This window comes from Ziziphus jujuba, chromosome 2 (genome assembly GCF_031755915.1).
Source record: "Ziziphus jujuba cultivar Dongzao chromosome 2, ASM3175591v1".
Lineage (NCBI taxonomy): Eukaryota > Viridiplantae > Streptophyta > Magnoliopsida > Rosales > Rhamnaceae > Ziziphus > Ziziphus jujuba.
In genome coordinates, this window is record NC_083380.1 from 18,389,754 (window position 1) to 18,411,944 (window position 22,191).

Genomic DNA, 22,191 nt, shown 5'->3' on the forward strand with positions numbered 1-22,191 from the left:
AGTTTAAATCCTCGATACAAATTCAACTTTGCGTACTATTTTAAATTGTGAAATAAAATAAAGTTAATTCTAATTTGATGGTTTAAAACCTTGTCAACTTTTAAATTTAAAATGTTGTAATTTGAAGCCTTCAATTTTAAAAGTATTGCAAAGTGTTCAAATTAATTTTTCGTAAGACAATGGCAAAGAACTCCATAGTACGTACGAACACGACTAGTAATTAGAATAGACTAATTTGCTTATATATATATATATATAAAAGAATATTACTAACAATACTCTAAAATTCAATATTCTAATTTATTTGATTTTATGCATTTTAGTATATTTTCTAGTTTTATTGTTTTACAAATTAATATCTTTTGATTTGGGTAAGTATATATTTAAATGAGTTATAAGTTAAAAAAAATAATTTGATCATTTTAATAATATATATAAAACGCCATAAATTCAACGTTTAAATTTAACCACTGAAGTGTAAATTCGTAATAAAAACTAACTAAAGTGCAATTAATTATAAAATAAATTACAAACGCACGGATAGAGACGGAAGCAAAGACGCTGACAACGTAAATTATTAAAGTACACATCTCTTCCTTCTAGTTTTCATTTTCTAATAAAGTATGGAAACTACCGTGGAAAATTAAAAAAATGCAGAATGGTCTAAATGGAGAATGGGTGTTTTAGCCTGAAATATAAAATAAATATATAAATTGAGTATTTTGAATTGAATCTGGCTAATCAAAGCTTTGACCACAGGTATTGACCTAATGATAAAGACAGGACTAGCCGCGTGTCAAAACTATATCTTTTAGGTGACCAAACTATACCTATCGATCCTTTGTTAATTTTTTCAGGAAATATTAAAACTATATCCGGTTTCTAATTTAATCAGCCTGTCTGGACGAGCATAAAAATAAAAACTGTCTCTCCGTGTTTTTCTTAGTTGATCTTTATTTCTTATTTCTTATTTATTTTTTTAATTATTTTTTTGTGAATACTTCATCAATCACTTGGATCCTACCTTAAGCTTGAAAAATAAGTTGACTATGATTATTTTTAAATATTAATATGAAAATTATACTTCCTATAATAAGTTGTATCTTATTCACAGAAATTGCTACATTTTTTTTAAAAAAATATCTTTTTATTGATAAGTTACCTTTATACAAAAGGACACTTTATCAATGGATATTTCTCAAGATTATAACAATCACAATAACATTTTTTTTTTCATTTTAATATAAATCATATTGTTTAACAAAAGGTTAAATACCTAGTATTGCATTTATTTTGAGAGCAGTCTTAAGTTTGATATGCTGTCTTGAACGTTTGGAGTACTACCACATACATGAAGAGATTTTCGTATTTAAAAAAAAAAAAAAAAAAAAACATGGTCATGTAAAAACAAGCGTCTAAGCGGGATAAAGTTTGTCTTAAGGAAACTAACTCAAATTCAAACATCGATCTATCTATATTTTCTAATTTTTATATTTCTTGTAAATTTTATTTAATTTTGGTTTTATTTAGGGATACTATAGATGTTAAAATAATCAATAAAAGTTCTACCAGAAAAATAATAAATTTTTATAATAACCCGTATCATGAAATATCTAAACTTTTTTCCAATTTCACTGAATTTAAGCAAGTTGACTATGTGTAGGTTCAAAGGTCAACATTTTATGGGATCAAGTTTTGATTTTGATTGTCACAGCGTTACATAATATCTCTTCAACATGAGTTCACTAATTGGTGATACCTTTAATTTTGAACTACAATTAGAAAAATATGATTAAAATTGTTTTTAATGACTTTTAAATGGTTCCAATACAGGATCCCACATATTTTGGGAAATGAGTATATTTTATCTGCAAAATAATTATGCTTTATCGTTATAGAGTATAAAATCAAAAACAAAATTATATATATATATATATGTATATATCTATCTTTGAGTCTATATATATTATTCTTGTTAGTAACACAATCCTTTTGCATTATTATTTTAAGTGGAAATGTGTATATATATATTCTTGCATGTGAGAAACAATAGTAAAAATATCCAATATAAGCCCAAAAATCCCCTAAAAATTTGGAAACCAACGTGCACATTCACCCTCTCCCCTTCCCTTGATGCGATTGCACCAACAGCACCTTGTCCTCATGCGATTCGGCCAATTGCTCCCAACCCATTCACCACTTTGTGATGCGGCCTCAGGCCACCACCACTTGACCCATCCTTTGGTTAACATTTCCCTATAGAATCTCGTCAGAAAACGTTGGGATCGATTCGAAAAGGCATCGGAGACCATTGGTCCCAATTGCTGGATTCCTACCACTTTCAGGTTGTGGGATCGCTATTCTCCATGGACTTCTTTGTTCAACTTGAGCACCATAGCTTTTCATGTGTAGTTAAGTTTGTGAGATTTTAATTTTTTAATTAAATTATATCTTAACTCTTCTTTAAAAATAAAATGAATGAAATAATTAAACTAAACTTACTTTTTCTTTTTTTTGAAAAGGCCCACGCCTAAGCCCACCTTTTGGAATTCAAAGCACCATTTACTGCCTTTTTCTATGCCTAGGTGATTGATAATTACCGCAACTCAAATTCTTTACTAATTAAACCAAAAGCGTGATTGCTTTAATTCCAAAGATTGGTTGTTTAAGAAAAATATGTATTCTGATTATGTAATAAAGACTTCCATTAGTTACTTTGATTTTAAAAATTCAATTTAAGTCAAACTTCATCACAATCATAAAATCAAATTAAATTAACTTTAAATAAAGCCAAAACAAATGAAATCTAAAACCAAAACCACCAAATGTATTTGAAATTCGAAAAATTAGAATTTCAAGACCAAGATTTCATTTAAACTTCCCATGGAATGCGTTAATTGATAATTTTACCTTGAATCTTTTCGATTACTAGCCAACAGGTTCTAAGTTCACAAGTTGGTTCTTTCAAACTCAAATCTAGCCTAAATCACGATTATCCAAGATCTATAAACTTTCTCAAGCTCAATTGTTTTTTGAATTGTGTTTACCTAGTTCCAAATTCATCAATTATTCTTCCTTGAGATCATAATATTTTAATCTTTTGCATCATAGGTAAGGTAAAGCACTTTCTTTTAAGAATGCATGGTTCCATCCAACGCCCAGTCAAATTATCATCTAATTAAGTATTTATTCACCATAAATGTTAAGACAACACAAATAATTAAAAAGAAATACATAAAAATAAACCAATTAAGTCATCCAATTAACAACATAAGCTACATTAAGGTCCTAGATCCAAAGATCCAGCCACTCATATCCAAAAGAAAATCAAATACAAAAACAAAATAGAATTCTATAATAGGAATCATCATCTCATACAATAAATCCAAGAGTTCTACTAAAAAATAACAAAAATTAAGAGAATAGGTAGAAAATAAGAAAAATCTCTTTATTGTGGGCTCCTCCACGCAAAACCAAAGCCTTGGACTCTTCAACAACTTCAAATCTCTAGAGCCTCTCCTTTTTAAAATGCATTGTCTCTCTTAAAATTATGGTCTCCTCTCCAAGATTAATTCCAAAATTAGCATACACAGTCTAAACTCTTATGATAAATATAGAGCCACTTCCAATGAGCTAATTTCCAATCTTTACCCTAGATAGCTTTTAATATCAACTCTTTAATCTTCATTGCAAGGCTATCATAAAAATAGACACATACAAGTCATATGACTTACTCATGCCTAGCCTAAACCTTCCAAAGTGAACATTTAAGATTCCAAAAGAGTTCCTCATGCATGGAACAAGATGAAGTTGGTGTGGGCACGCCATTTCCTTGAGCTAAAAACGCTTGACTTGGCATGGCCAATTCCTCATTGAAGTGGACATGCCAATGGTGCTGTCTTTTTTCTTTCTTTTTTTCTTTTTTTTTCTTTTTTTTTTTTCCTTCTTGGAGGCTTCATAGTGGCATAGCCACCTTTCCAAGTGTAGTGTGCATGCTAACAAGGTCTAACCACGGGCCTTAGCTTCAATCCTCATTATTTGCTTTTAGAAAATTAGCTTCTTTATGCTCCAAAACTTGCTCCAAAACTTTAGTTTTTACCCATTAATCTTCAAAAATTATAATTGAGGCTTTACTTACAGTAAGAGAACAAAATATATGAAAAACAACCAAGCACTTAAGAAATCAAACAAATAATTAAACTTAGATAGACTAGATTAGTGAATAAAATGCTTACTAATAACTAGGTCATATGTGAGACCTTTTCTCCATGCCTCATGCCTAATCACACTTAAATCCCAATTTTTTGTGCCTTTTAGAACACTACTCTATATGTTATTTTATATATATATATATATATATGTGTGTGTGTGTGTGTGGTTTTAGTAAATATAAGTATCTCTAAGTTTTTAATTGCTTACATGACTTGCATAGTTTTATAAATCATATGGTTGGTATTTAAATCTACTATTTTTAGACTGATTGGTATAAAATTCAGTTTATGGAATGGTATTCATGTTGATATTTGCGAAATTAAAGAATGTGCAATTTGCGTTTATCTAGAATGGTTTGATAGAAATGATGATTTGAAGTTGTAGTATATATATATGGATCACATGTATTGAACAATGACATTGAGTATAATTGAATTAGTGTACCATATAGTACTAGTAAATGCAGTAGATATTGGTTATGGTCATTATATATGTACTGAGCATCCTTTATGCCGAGAGTGATAATGAGATCCGTCACGAACGCCTTGGGTTGCCAATGGTTAGGATGAGTTTCTTCCATCCCTTCTTTCTTGCCAAGGACCATTTAATAGCATTGGGTGTATCATACTATACACTGATGGTAACATTGTACATTCAAGGATTTACTACAACCATAAGTATTGCTTATATATGTGTGTATATATATATATATGTGGTTTATTGTAAATGTGCAACTTTATACCTATAAGTTGGCCATCCAACTTATGAAATAGGTGACCATGCCCCCCATAATTGTGAAACATTGTGCCAGTGTCCCATTGTAACATCCCACATTGGTTGGAAAGGGGAACGAAGCATGCCATATAAGTGGGTGTGGATACCTTTCCCTTGCGAGGCCTTTTGTGGACCCACCGTTGTAATGGGGTCGCAAAGCAAAATCGTGCGGGCCCGGCCCAAAGTGGACAATATCGCATGCGGGTGGTCTGGGCTATTACAGTGGTATCAGAGCTCTAGGTTCTAGTATTCCTAAGGGACCGTGCATTGTTGTGTGTCCCATCCACGTCTATTCTCTCGTTTTTTCCCGTCTTAAAGCGTTCTTCCCTTTATCTCGAGGTAAATTCGTTGCCCGAGTTTGAATGACTCTAATCTTCGAGGGTGCCAATTTGAATCCCCTATCCTAACGGGGAATTCCTATGGCCTAGTTGATGGTTGAGGATTGCCTTTTCTTTTTGAAAGTCAAGCTTATCATCGTGAACGGTATCCGTTTCATTCATGGAGAAGAAGGATGATTGTCTAAGGGTGTGTATCGACTATCAACAGTTTAGCAAGGTCATCACCCATAATCGATACTCATTGCCGAGTATGAATATGTGTCGATCGATTTCAAGGCGTCAAAATATTTTTCCGATCGATTATCAAAATTAAATGCTTTTCAAAGTGGTATTTGAAATTAAAGGTGTTTTATTCAAGTATTTTTCGTTTATGTTCGTACATGTATTTGTATGTATATTGTTTGATATTATACTGCACCATATGGAGGCGGCGAACCAATGTGGTCCATGTAGAGCTAGCCCCATAATCATGTTGCCTACAAGTCCAGGGGATCGGACGGCCAATATAGGCAACCACCCTGGCTTGTATTGGTAGCAGAGTGTCGGCGACAGTTGGAATCATGGATTACGTAGCATGTAGAAGGTGTCGTACGTACCTCCATTACAAGCGTGCATATTTTATTTTATACTATGGATTTTAAGATCTGATTTTATGCATTTATTCATGTTTTTATTATTGTTCCAATGTGGAGTTTCAACAATTGCCTATGCAAGTTAGCATTTTCGGGGAGGCAGACATGGGTATGCAGCGTAACTCATGTGTTGTTGCTACGAAAGGACATCGAATACCTGTCAGTCGAGGAAGCGACGTGGAAGCTCGAGGCACAAATGCGCAATCAATATTCTTATGCGTTTCAGTGATGTAAGAAATTTCGAGGATGAAATTTTTGTAAGGGGGGGAAGGTTGTAACACCCCGTCTCGAACCATGTCGGAATTTTTGCTTGTTGACCGAGGTTGACCGTTGACCGTTGATCAAGGGGTCAAAAGTTGACTTTTTGACCCGGGGTGAATTCTAGGTTGACTGAGGTACCGTTACGAAGTACACGTTGGCACGAGTTCTTAGACTAGTAGCACGTTGAAAACGGAGCTACGGTTCGAAAGTTATAAGCAAAACAAGTTGAGGTCCAAATTGTCCAAGGGGTGCCGGAGTTGACTTTTTACTCATGCAAGGTTGAGCTTTGACTCATGCATGGTTGTGAAGTGCTCATCGATACGAGTCCGTAGACTAGCGGCACGTCCGATTTGGACATGTGGTTTGAAAGTTATGGACCTATAGAGTTTTTCAAACACCGTATTATTTTAATATTATTTTTAAACACGTAACGATGTGCCACGTGTGACTTAATGAAGGTGACCATGTGTCACCATGTTGAGAAGCCACATGTCAACCATGTGTAATATCAAATTATTTTTATTATTATTTTAAATAATAATATTTTTATTCAATTATTTAATTATTTAATTATTTTTATTTTCCTTTTTATTTTTCTTTTTTCTTTTCTTTTTCTTTTTCTTTTTCTTTTCTTTCCTTTTCCCCACGTGGGAAAACACCCTTCCCTTTTCTTTTCCCTTCCTTCCCTTCTTCTTCCCCGAGCCCGACCGAGACAAAAAGAAACCCAGCAAAGAATTCAGTCGCCGGAATGCCACACACACCGGCCACCGGTGTAGCCCATCTCCTCGCGACCTCAGCCACCAAATTTCCCGGCCAGTCGCCGCCGGACGCGCCCAGATCGGGTCGGTGAAGTCCGCGGCGGCGACTTGAAATTTTCCGGCGATTCTTGCCGTTTCCGACCAACCCAGCCCGACCCATACCTCTATTCCACCATTTTCGACCCCTCTGAGTCCAAATATGGCCTCCAATCTCAAAAATTCAAAGCGGTTTGCGAGATACGAGGAGATCAAAACCGGCCGAAGCTTTCCGGCCACCTCCGTCGGAATTGGGGTCGATGGAGACCGGATTTGTAATCCTCGTCGCTCAAGCTTCCATTCGGAGCACGGGTGAGTCGTGGAATTGACCCCATGGTGGATCATGGTTTAATTGCGTGCTCCAGGTGAGTGACCCACCTTTGAAAATGTTTTTGGGGTAATTAATTGTATTTATGTGGTATTAATTTGATATCTGTAATTGGTGTTCATGTGGCGTATTTTAAATATAATCGAGAAAAATATTATTTTATATATATATATTTACCCATTGGTGCTAAATGAAATTTTGGGGTCATTAGAAATTCCCGATTATTATTTTATTGTGATTAAATGATATTTATTACACATGAGCAAGTATTTTCAGTAATTGCTTGTGTCTGGATTTTATATCATTTTTGGGCAATTAATTATGTTTAATTGGTATTTAAATTATGCTCATGTGGTACAATTTGGTTATGGTTTTATTGTGGTTTAATTTATTTATTATGCATGAGCAAAGTATATTTCGGTAATAATCGTACGTGGTTTTAAGTATTATTTTCGGGCATAATTGGGTTAAATATTTTATGAAAATATTTGTTTAAATATAATAAATTATGCCCGTGGTATTTTTATTGTTGAACCTCGTACTTCGAGAAAATTGTGGTTTATTTGTTATCGATGTTTCGTACCGGTTTGTTAAATGAAAAAATGTGGGATGGTAAGTGTGAAATTTTGATATATTTCCCACGGTAATTTTGGAAAACGGTACGGTTGGTTAATAATAATTATTTTAGACACACTCACACAGTATTGGTGTTCTGGTGTATGGACACGTGGTAGCGCGCAAGTATTATGTGGTTTAGCGCGCAAGTATTATTTCTCCCGTGGTTGCCATTGGACTGGGCAGGCAAAATATTGGCCACAGCCGCCCCTCCCTTGGCCGGGATGATGGTTTCAGCAGCGGTATTGTCGGGACGCCGAAGTGCCGTTTGCAAGTTTCTCTCTTTAATCTCCCCGCCAATCGGTGATCGGGATGCTGGGTATCGGAGGGCATCACTGGTATATAGTGTGGTGCGTCAAGTGTAATTTTCAGATAAAGTTTCAAACCCCAAAGGTGTTCAAAAATTATTTATTATAATTTATTACATTTTAATTATATATTGGGGTATTTATTTATTTATTTATTTATTTATTGTTTATCAAATGGTTTGATCCCTTGGTTTTCGGGAAGTACGAATATCGGGTTTTGTGAAAATGTTTTAAAAGGGGAACATTTCAAACGGAGCGATTGGTGAGGGTTTTGAGAGAAATTATTACTTCAAATGTTTATTTATTTATTTATTTAATTGTTTGGTATTGATTAATTAAATCCTTTTATTTGGTATATTATTAATATTAAAGGTGTACAGTAGATAGGGTCACTCACTGAGATGATTAGCATCTCACACTCTTAAATTCCGTTCCCCTAGGTCCAGGTTGGAGACGTTGATTGTCCGGGGCGAGCCCAACGTCTCAATTCGTTGCCCAAGTCCAAGAAGTATTTCTTCCCTTTTTCCTCTTCATGTTGTATTGTTTCCGTATCTGTCATTGTATAAATTCCACATTTATTGTATAATGCTCTGTATACTGTTTTGGACGTGTAGTTGTTATTTATGCACTGGGTTGCTGCTGTTGTTATTTTAAAGTGCTGAAATTTGTGGAATTAATTTGTAGTATTGTGGTAGGAATAAGGGGATGTTTATAGAAGTGTGTTTTCAGTGCAGGTAATTTTTGGTTAGTACTACCCTTAGGGGAGGTGCTGCCGGATTTTCCGTTGGAAGGTTTGGTGGTATTTCCCTGGGATCAGAGCTTGTCTAGGGTTCCGGGGAGGAATTCTGGACGGGTCCTGACACCCATTCCGGTTCTTCCCATCTTATTTAGCCTTTTGAGCACACATGTGTCATGCATGCGACTTGTCATCCTTTGAAACAGGGAAATTTTAATCTTTAGTCCTCCTATCCTTCTTCCTAGCAAGCTCAAGCCATGCATTTTAGATCATCTACCCTGCTTAGTCATCTTTATCTCTTGAGAATCTTGTGACATTTGTGAAACTTATAACTTTTTTTAACAAACCTCTCTCCCTCTCTTCTGTCAATTTATTATCTCCCTCTCATTGGTTTTCGAGGTTGTGTTTCTGCTGCTTAGCTTTTCTAATTTATTATTCCTTTTAACCCTCCTTTCATGTTGGTCTCCATCATTTTTATCCTCTTTCAAAGTATATTGTTATTTCCGCTTTTTTCTTATGCCTGTCGCTATATAAATCTAACATTGTATACAATTTATGGTTTATGGGTTGGCTTCAATTTGCTTCTTTTTGTAAAAAAAATTAAAAAACAAATGGAAAGCAATGTAGTATTAAGTTGAGGAGCAAAGCCTCAAGAGAGATAGCAGACAAAGATTTTCCAATATAGAAAGATTTTGCAATAGACAAACAAGACTAAGTGAAAACTTTAAGTCTAAGATATATAGGTTTCTAACTAAAACAAGTTCAAAGTAGCGAACCCAATAAAAAAAAGGTATAATTAATAATTTTCTTTTTCTCTTGTTGAAAAGAAATATAGCTCAATCACAATTGATTTTCTATTCATCTATTTTGGCTCCTTTTGCATGTTAAACCTTAAAAGCTCCTCGCAATTAATTTCTTTCTTCTCATAAGTATGTACCTCACACCACCACCTCTCCTGTCTACACTGCAAAAAAAAAACCGACAACACTTACGTAGAATTTTTGTCACTATATGCCTGTTTTTTGCCATAGTTTCATATATAGTAACAACTATCATGTGTCACAACGTTGACACAGAAAATTTGACACTAATGAAGAATCAGTTTCAACTAATGGTGTTTGTAACTAAAAGGGGACACATTTGTGACAATTGGCATGTTGTCAGTGTTTTATATAACATAGCGACAACAAAATTGTCACTATATTGGTCATAAAATTGTCACAGTGTATAGTCTATAGTCACTAATTGCATTCAACCATCTGGTCAAACCTATTAATTTAGTTACATATTACTTGTCACTTTATGTGATTATGACATTTTGTTATTTGGACACAATAATTTTATCTGTGACAGATAATGCCTCAACACAAAATTATTTCTGTTACACCTTTAAATTGCCACTATATGATCTGTGACATTTTAAATGATTTGCACTATGTAATTTGTGATATATCTGCAATGTGACACAATAACGATACTGTTATAGTTAAAGATTGCCACTATAACATTTGTGACATATTTTTCTCTTGACGCTGTTTACCATTGTTACAATTCACGCTTGACATTTTTAAATATGTTACATGTATTTTAGCATAACACATCAACCTCTTGTTACAATGGTATTCTAAACAAGTATTATTTTGTGACAAGGGCAAATATCACTACATGGAAGTAAATGTATTTGTGACTTGTATATTGTTTGACACACTTAAGCTGCAGTGACGACATCTAATATTCATATTAGCCATTTATTTTTGTCACTGGTTGATGTGGCTACATTTTGAAATGTTGCAATTTAATATTTATATAACATGAAACCTGCAATATTTAGCATGCTAATGGCCATACAAGTAATAGTTAAATTCACAAAATGACCAAATTGAAGGATGTAATTTCATTTCATAAAGGATACACAAATTCATATACCATAGGAGTTGTCAGACAGAGTAAAAAAATTTCATGTTAGCATATCATAATTTACTATATATGCTTCCATGAAAAATTAACCCTATGGTACACCATTGTTATCTCCTATAACTTCATAGTTCAAGTTATCTAAACTACACAATGTTAACTACTATTATGGCATTATAAGAGATCCCATGTCAATATTCCAAAATAAACACATGTCCAACATGCATATACCAACCAACAATAAGTGCATAGTATCACAAAAATAATTGATCCCTTATGCTCTAAAACTGTGCCATTCATGTACCACAGCTGGCCATCTCCCATTGTTGCTCTTTGAACTCCATTAGGAAGAACAACCTGAAACCACACTTAAATTGGTTGACATTTCACTATGCGATCAACATTTAACCTCTACTCAAATAGCACTTACTAGATGAAACTAACTATGTGTACATAATAAAAAGATGCAAATACACCTAAATACAACATGTATGACCAACAAATCATGTAATTGAGCTGGATAATAAAGAACATACCATATATTTGTAGACTATAAATAAAACTACATGCTTCTCCAGCACATTCAGTCATGAAATAGGTATTAAGCAACACTACTTTACAACATTATATAGCAAACACTCAACAAAACTTAGACTCACAATCAATGATAATCTAGTTCCATTTCAAGAGCATATAATGGGGAGAGTTTACAGCTTATAAGTTAGTAACGCACCAATTCATGCAGTATGGTTATTATGAAACAAATATACATAAATACAAAATCATACTTACAATCCATTAAACATGAGTAGTAGCTACTTCTAAAAACTTACTATGTGAACAACGAAACATCACAGCAGCAAGCCATACCAAAGCCACAACAACAACCAGCAAGATATTTATATGTAAATTGTCCAAAAGTGATGTATTTAACTAAGTATGTGCTGCATGTTGAATGGCATTGGTATTGTGACTAACCCATCTAGGGGTTAGAGAAAGATGTCTTTCAAAGGACTCAAATCTCTGGTCTAGTACATGTGTAAACCTGGCCATGTTCTCCTCTATAGTAGCAAGCCTTGCTGTTAGTGCTACATTCTACTATATCATCGACCTTCGCTTTATGTTTCTCCATTCTTGGCTTCACTTCCTCCTCTCTTTTCTTACATTTTTGAGCTTGGCTTTCTAAATCAGTAACTTCTTGTCTTGCTTTAGATTTTAGGTACTTAGGACCCACACCCATTCTTGGTATGTAACAGGACTTCTGTGATAATACCCTGTCAAATATTTCATCTTGAGTGAGATCATGGGACTCTTTCAATGATAACAATTGTTCCTAACATGAGAACACATTGTTATTACTCTTTCAACCAATATATCACAACCTATAATTTGCTATGCAGTATGCTTAAATTTGATGGCATAAATTATTTAATATTCCTTATATATATGTCCTTGGATTTTTTATCAACCCATTTTTTTGTCTTCTAACTAAAATGGTTGTCATTCCATAGGCCAATTCTATCTGTTTCCATCTTTGCATTTGGATCTTGCTATAAATGATAGTAATAATAATCATTCATAGTTGGTATAAAAAGAAACTGCCTGGTATAATTAGTAGTACTACAATTAATTTTGGGATACAAAAACTTAAATAGCATAAACTAAATTTTCACCTGTGTTTTTGCTTCATATATAATACTTGCAAATGATTTTGTACCCTTACAATGCAAAGTTCTCGAAGCTTCCCGACTGTGTTTATTCTTACGGCTTCTTTCCTAAACAATAATAGAACTATGGTTCAAAAAGTTATAGTTAAAAGAACCTAAAGGGTATTTTAACAGTGTTTAAATGGTCCACTTATTTTAAGAACGTGAGTTTTAAAACAAAAAAATATTTATTTAATTATTCTATATGCATATATGTACACCGGTGGTATTTTTAAACATACATATACAAATCTTATTATTATTTATATTACTTTCTATTATTATCATTATTAAGTTTTAACATTAGTTTGTTATATTTTAACACACTTTTTAAATGGGAAATGTGTCAATTTGTCAAATTGGTAACCCATATGCACGGTGAGGATTTTTGAGTTTGGATGGAATGTCCAAATTTATGGAAACCTCTAAGATGCCAAGGATCACATTGATAGTTTCCCCCTTCCCCGGTAGTCAACGACACATTGGGACACTAGTATGGTCAGACAATAGATTGTAGTAATGGATCTGGTACACAAGGATTTTGTTGTTATTCTACAGTTACAGTACATGGTTGTGTATATTTTGATTATATATAATTATAATTCATAACCCGTAAAAATATTATTTTATTACAAGGTAGAAGATTTATTTGGTTTTGATTTCCTTATCTATGATTTATGAAATTTTTATGTTTGGGACAATTAAGGATTTTATAAAAGTTGTTTGTCGAAATAGAAAAATTTTCAAAGAGTGAAAGTGAAATTTTGAGATAAATGATTTTTAAGAATAATGTTCATTTTTATAATACTGTATTGTTTATTCATTAAGCTCATCTCATAGTTTTGTAATTTTTTTTTTAAACTATTTCTCTTAGGCCTCGACTAACAACTGGTGTGTACTATGTCTGGGTACTGTTCCATCATCATTACCTTTGTATATTACATTATTATAACATCTTCACATTCAACACCTTTATGCTACTGATGTATTCTCTTTTCTACTTTCTTATGAGACTATTATACATCTTGTTTTATTTATCTTTGTACATAATTACTTTCTTTTAGTATGCTTTGATAGATTGAATTAGTATGCCTACTTATTTCTGCTTTTCTTTCTCTTGAGTTGGAACCTTTGATGGGTATGAATGCCAATGATTTCAAAATTCCTATTAAAAACTGTTATTTTTCTTTTTTATTGTATTGGGTTATATTCAATTTATGAGGAGGTCTGCTGAACTAGACCCTCGATACTTATTCAATGGAGGTTCCCTAGGTAAGGTCATCTTAAGTACTCGAAAAGGACCCTGGGAGCAATCCTATCAACAAGGCTATTTGTTTATGCTTGATCATACTTATTTTATTTACTTATTGTTTGTTTACTTGTTTATTTATATATTGATATATTTATAAATGGATAAAATTGAATTTCGGGTGATGACTCTTTTATATAAGCTATTATATTTTATAAATGATTTTTATTTATTTATGACTTTAAAATGGAATTATGAAAAAAAATTTCTTCATATTATTATATTTATTTATGATTATCTGGTTTTTAAATGCATCATATAGCACCAATATTCTCGATATATATATATATATATATATGTTATTAATTTCAACATGCAGGTTATATTTAGTTATCCTTTGAAGAACAATAGTTTTGTATTTGGTCATTCCTGTGGGAGCTAAAATGGGTGTGGGTAGGCAGGTATTTTTCAATGATGGCATTAGCCACCATTTGTTTAGGTGTAGGATGACAAGTTATTTAGCACCATCGCCTTTTGGATGATAAAGGAGCCACGTGCAAGTTTTCTTCTCTCCCCCTTTTTTATTAAGTAGTGCTTGGGACGTCAAACATCACTTGGTAAAATTGTATTATCATGCGGTGCATCAGACATTTTTCTCAATATATTTTATGTTAGGTGTAGCATACATTACCAAGACAATGATTGTCTATGTTTATAGATGGTTGGATATGGATTATGCCTACAGATGATTTATTATTGTATTTATGCTGCCTACTAGATCAACTAGTTGGATGGTTACTATAAGCAACCACACCTGACTGTATTGGTAGCAATATTTTTACGAGTAGTGATACGTATCAACTATGCCCTCGGACGGTTCATAGTACAGGATTGTACACTAGTATATTATATGGTACATCAGATGATTTTTAGTTTTATTTGATACATTTTCATACTGATTTTATATGGTTTCAATGCTTTATATTTATGATTTTATTTATGTTTTAATTTTTGGTTTTAAATAATTTTAGATATCAAAGTTTAATTATTTTATTATATTGATTTTAATGTTATTTTTACTCCCAAGGAGGATTTTTATTTCATTCTTTAATTGTCTTACTTTCGTTTTCATTAGATTCAATTATACAACTATTATAGATATTTATATATATATATATATATATACACTTATATCTATGTATATGCATATGTTTTTTGTATCTATTGATATCTTATGAGGATAATGGATTCATGATATTAGATGAGAAAGTTTGTTTTGAACAAATTAGCCTACAAGCAGTTATAAAGAACCATCTGGAGGTGACATATACTAACATGAATATATATATATATATATATACATGTATATGTGTGTATTTAGGTTGGTACTGGATGGTAATGATGTTATTGGAATTTTATTCATGACTTTAATTATTTAATTGAAGAATTATTTTCTTATGTTTATTTCTATTTGACAATCCCTATTCTTAACATGCTCTGAGGTTGATTCTTGACTTGAAATACATGTTATTCTACGTCTATATATGTTGGATTTTATTTGTTAGATGCTGAAAACTTTTGGACCAGTAGCAAGTGGAATGTATAAGGTGGATGGGCAAATAGGAATGTGTTTTATGTGCAGGACAAAATTTGGGGAAGTCCATATTTTAGCAGAGATTTTTCATGATTTTTTGTAGAATTTTCGATGGGGCTTCCCTAATCAAGTCTACTATAGGAGCTTTAGTGTGATGACCAATGTGGGAGAGTGCAGGACATTGATAGGCTGCTTGATGTTTAATCCCACATCCCTGTGTGTAGATTAGGGGTTTGTTAAAATGTAATGAGAGTCACTAAATGTAATGATAGTCACTCTTATAACGCTAAAGCATTTTTAGAGTGATTGGTTTCAGGATTTGTGTGCTCAGGCTAGAGTAATCCAAGAATGTGTGATATTTGGGAAATCTCTGTCTAAAAAATAGAAGGAATCTCCAAGTAAAAAAACCACATACCAACTACTGCAGTAATGGAAATTCTCTCATTCCATGGTCAAAGACTTGGTTATATGCGGGATAGTAACTTATTAAATCGAGTTGTTCTAAATTTTACAATTGCTAAAATAAAGTTATTTTTTAGAAATAGTAATAATAATAATAATAATAATTTTATGTACTTATCATATGATATTTTTTATTAAAAAATATTGTTAAGAATATATAATAAATTATCAATAACTATATTAATTTTTTATAAAAATATATATGAAGAAATATTTAATATGTCATATAATTAATATTAAATTGTAAAAAAAAAAAACTAATTTTATTAACAGCAAAACTATTGAAATGGAGATATAAAGTTATGTTTGTTGGATAGGATAAAAGATATATATGTATATAATGTGATATTATTTTGATTAATTAAGTGTATTTTAGGGATTTATATTTTATCCTAAATATAAATGAATTATTCAAAATCATCAACATAATTAATAAAAATATTAAATCTTCAACATAGGCAAGAAGATAAAAAGTCGAAGTTTTTGAATGTCTGATAAAAACAAAGATGGGTTTGATGTAGATTTTCGAAAACAAAGCTGAATTAGTACACGTCCCAACTTAAAGAACAAGGCTTGTGGAGCTTGTTTAAGACTATACATTGCTTTATGTAATTTGTAGACAAATATTCTGTTCTTGGCTTGATAAAACCCTGTGTGCTGACTCATATAGACTTGTTCTAGTTGCCATTCAAGAAGGCATTATTAAAGTCTAGTTGACATAAAGTCCAATTTTGAGCTAAAGCAATAGTAAGGAAAACTTGAATGGGCATAGGCTTGATAGCGAGAATAAACGTTTCATTGAAATCGAGACTTGGTACCTGATGAAATCCCTTTGCTACAAGACGCACCTTGTATTTGTCATGACTATCATCTGAGTGTAACTTAGTTCGCTACACCCACTTGCAACCAATGACATGTCTTCCTCGTGGAGCAGAACTAATGTCCAGGTTTTAGTAGATTGAAGTGCATTAAACTCATATGTCGTTCCTTTGGTCCATTGTGGTGATGCAAAAGCTTCTTTAAGTGTCTGGGTACAGATAAAATATTAGTGGCAAGAAAGGTTTTAAGTTTAAGCTTACAAGTTCTACTAAGCATAGGATGCGTATATATCACTGCTTATGGTGTTGTGGACGGGGCTGAAGCAATGGCCAAGCTTTCTGGTTATAGTGAAGAAGTTGTATTTTGCATGGGAGATATAGAAGCTAACCTTAAGAGAGAAGTAGAAGTTGTTGGAGATGATTCTACTTCTAACTCTATTGAAGGATGTGGTGTTTTAGTGTTATTGTACCATTTATTTACTTGAAGAATTGGAATAGATGATTGTGATGAACTATCAGCAATTGACGTCATTGACTGCATGGAATTATATGGAAAGAAGGATTCATCAAAGATGACATGTCAGGCAATATAGAGTCGACCATCCTTACTTAGACATTTGTACCCTTTATGAACAGAAGTTGAATGAAATATTTCCTTGACTGACTTACATTGATGTATGTTTACTATATTTATATACGTAGACTGATATATACAACAGAGAAGTGATAAACACTAAAAAATTATTCTACCTAATAGATAAATAAAATATAAATATTGCCATTATCCTCTACCTAATAGATAAGGATTAACTATCATCCATATAGATACCAGATAACCAACTATGTTAACAAAATGTCAAAAGACAGAGCTTTTATTTCAAACATCATTGTTTAAAAGAAAAAATTAAATAAATAAAGAACAAAAAGAATGTATTCTTGGTATCATTTTTAATTTTTTTTTCCAAATTTGATCAATAAAAATTTAGATTTAGACATATTTTTGGTATATAAAAATCAATTTCTTTAAAATTCTATCAAAAAAATTAGGTAAAATGCAAATTGCTTCCAATAGATGTTTTGGGGTGGCAAATTGAAACATGAAAGAAAGTAGTTAAGTATTTTGTAATTTTACCTAGATTTTCTTTCACTGTTTTTCGTTGAGTTCAAAATAAGTTTTAATTTTATTCTTGAAATTTCAAAGAAGATAAATCAAAATTAAGGTAAAATATACAAAATTTCTCTAATATTTCAAACTTACAAATAACCCTCTACTATTATTTAAAAAATGACCTTGAACCACTGAAAACTTATAAGTCAAAGAAAAAGTATATATCAAGGCAAATTTACCCCTTTAGAAATATCTAAAATTTAATATAAAGTCGATATATGTGCATGAATATCTATTAGAAATCACATGAAAAGGCTACTAAATGAGCGCCCTCTAATTAGTAGACCAACCTGGTTTAATAATTTCACAAAACACTTAGCGAAGATATGGTAAACAAATAAAGTAGCCCTATGTTCGACAATATCATTACTATACCATAATCAAAAGATAGAGTGCCCAAGCAATTAGACTAAACATGAATATTAGGCCTGAACACGGGTTAGATCGGTTGGGTTGGAAGAAAAATAATAATTGATCCGATCAAATCGAATTGATCAAGTTTCCACCTGATTCAACCCGATAATCCATAATAATCCAACCCAGTCCAACCAAATAATAATTGGGTTGGATAAGCGGATTCGGCCTCAAGTTAGGCCTATAACAAGTAAAGCTTTATTTCTCTCTCCATTATTCATATTAATTTTATTTGTTTTGTAAAAGATAAAATAAAATAAAAAATTAATAACCACATTTTCTTCCTCAGTGAAAATACCTCGGTCATCGTGCAAACCCTCTTTCTTTCTCTATCTTTCTCTATCATGCAAACCCTCGGTCATTGTGCAAACCCTCTTCTTCCCATCTCTACCTCTATATCTATGTCATCCTCTGAAAACTCTCTTCCCTCTTCATATCATGCAAACCCTCTTTTTCTGTTGCCCTTTTCTTCCCATCTCTACCTCTATATTTGTGTCATCCTCTGAAAACTTCCTTCCCTCTTCATCAACACTCTTTTCATTAGTTTAACTCCTTACCCATTTCCCTTTCACATTCCTTGGTTTTGCTATTTCCAAAGACCCACATCTTTTTAACGCTCACCGTCGACACAAAAAAAAAAAAAAAAAAAAAAAAGAAAAAAGGATTCTTCTTCTTCATCATCTCCTCAAAACTAGCTGGGTTTCTCTTTGTGATGATGTCGATAGTCAGACTGAGATGAATGGTCGACGATGACTAGACAGAATGAGAGAGTTGAAATGGAAAGAAGAAGAAGAATAAAAATCAATTTTAGGGCAAAATAGATTGAGAATTCTTAATTTCACGTGTTATGACAGTAATAGGTAATAATGCATGGGTCGGGTCGGATTATATCAGATTTTTAATTCATAATCCGATATTCGACCTAATGAACTCGACCCACCTGAATAACATTGATTTCTTTTATTATTGGATTGGGTTGGTCAAGTTTTATGGGTTAGCAGGTTTCATGAACAACCCTCATGAAAATTATTTTTAAAATTTAATTTAAGAAAATATTATTTGCAATGTTTCATTATTGTTTAAAGAAAATATCGTTCTTAATATTTTTAGGTCTTGACTAAAATATTATTTTTAATATTTTGTTAATTAAATATTATTTTTAATATATTTTTAAAGAAATATTATTTTTATTTTTTTTTTTTGAAGAAACTAATGTTTTTATATATTTTTTTTGGGAAAAATATTGTTTTTAATATATATATATATATTTTTAAAATATTGTTTTTAATATTTTTTTAAGGAAACATTGTTTTTAATATTTATATAATAAAAAAATGGATTAAATTATTTGGAAAGTGATATAACCCCCAGCACTTAATATTTGATATTTTTCTCAAAAAAATAAAATAAAAAAGAAAAAAGAAAAAAAGAAAAAATCCTAGACGCCCTTTCCTTAGAGAGCTAATATCCAAGCAAACAATAGTAGATAATAGAAGATACTCATTATCTGATATACGCTGAAATAATAATATAGAAAATATTCAGCCTAGCTATAACCGTGTGCTATTACAAGCTAGCTTTCTCCATCATTCTCTTCTCGTCGCGCTCTTGATTTTTCTTCCGATATCTGAAGATTCTGAACTGATACCATCAGAGCAAGTTTAGTGTTGAAGCTTCCTTTGAAGGGTCATATAAAACTGTTATGGATTTGCTAAACCTTTCAGATTTCATATTTCATAAAATTATTTATCGACTATTAAGGACATTGCAAGATTTACAACTTTGTCAAGAAGATGCAGAAAACTTTTTCTTGACATTGCCGTACTTAATCATCGATACAGAGAAAATCCACGATGACCAGGATGTTAACAGCTTTGACAAATTTCTTATTCAGTATATGTTATAGCATAATGAGGTTGCTTTGCGGCAATTTGGATTACTCATTCCTTGTTGTAAAAACCTTACGATTCTTAACAATATCTTGAATTTTACGTTGGTAATTCGATTCTTCAGGCAACAAAATCTAATGCTGAAAGAATCTATTTGGAATTTGACTCCATTCAATCCTTTAGATTGCCTAGTGGTGTCTTGGATTCTGCTTCTTTAAGAGATTTGGCGTTGAATTTGGGTGGTAATGGCCTTCTAAAGTTGCCTTCCACTTCATGTAGAAAGCCTGAGATTTTGTCCTTTCAGAAACTTCGGATTTCAAATAAGTTGCTTAGTGAATGGATTTTGAGCTGCAAGTCACTGAAGGAGCTGAACCTTGTTGGGGTTTCTGGTTTTAATAGGATCAACATTACTTCTTCATCGCTTGAATACTTAAGAATTCAGAATATCAATGTCACTCGAATTTTCAATATCGATGTTTTAGCAGAGAAGCTTGAATATCTCTATATGCTATGGCCGTTTGAAACAAAATCCCCTACACAATCACTCACATTGTATGCTCCAAAACTTCAAAATTTTATCTGGACTGGTCATTTCTCTGATTACTCCTATGAAGGGAATTTTGAGTCCCTGCGGTATGCTGATACGTTAATAGTTTCTAGAAATTTAGGGGTTCAGAATCAGCTAATTATCAATGGATCAGTCGAGGCTAAAGTTGTTTCAAACAGTACACCGCGTTTCATGGTTACGTGTATATGGATATTTTATGAAGGAGGTATATTTTAATGTCACTAAACGCTGTTGTTGATTTTCCATTTTTTTTTTTGTTCAACAATGTGATTTTAATTTTTATTTACCATATTAATGGGCACAAAACATTCTTAATTAATCTTGTAGGCTGTAAAGTCAACAGAAGAATTTTGTAACCTGCACACATTGACTTTGCTCTTGGATGATCTGGCCACCACAACGCCAATTGCAGCTTCCTTTATCAATCTGACACCGTATTTGAATTTGCTGAGAGTACGTTTTTTTTTTTTTTTTTTTTTGGATGGTGTAAGTAAATACCATATAATAACCAGTCATGTCTTTATGTTCATTAATTTTTTTATTGATAACAAAATAATTTCTAATTTGGTTACATGTGGAATTCATGCTGCATAAAGGAACTCATTGTTGTATGAGATTTTACCTTCAATTGATGATAGGCATACACCATTAGTCCGAGTTGCTAATCTGCATTTTTATATTTTTTTTCCATGCATTATCTGCAATATGGTTATGTTTCTAACTTTTCTTGTGTTGCACATCATATTCACAGGTGAAGGAAAATTCCAGTTACAATGTAGAGTACTGGGAGTCTCAAAATCTGAAAGTTGTCAACTCATTGAAGGAAGTAGAAATGGAATTTGATGGAGAGCAGAATGAAATAAAGCTGATCAAGTACTTGCTCATAAATGCAAGTATTGGAGAGGATGACTGTTCTTTATACATCTAATATATCACCTATATTGGAATTGGGATTGGTAGAAAGCTTCAACAGTTCAAAACAGCTTCTTCCTCTGCTACCATATATTACCTTCCAAAAAAAGATGAGTAAAATGGTTTCACAGTCTTTGACTAGCTAGTACTATTTAAAGTGTCTAATTGTACATCACAATGGTTTCTAGTTATACATGTTTCCGTTCAACCCCAGCTTAGTGATTTTCTTTCCTCATAGTCGTTAGAGAATGGAGTGGTAGACAAAAATCCAATAGTAGCATTCTTGGTTTTTCCATTGCTTCAACTCTAATTCCAGCAACCTTGCATTACTGTGTAAATTCACGATGTTTTCATTGTAATTTTATTTAGCAAATGCATTTCTTACAAATCCTTTAAGCTAATATATATATAACTAAGTTTCAATGAGGATGCTAACTTAAAAATATCATGCAGATATACATCACATGGGGCATCACATTTTGTGATGTACATCCATACA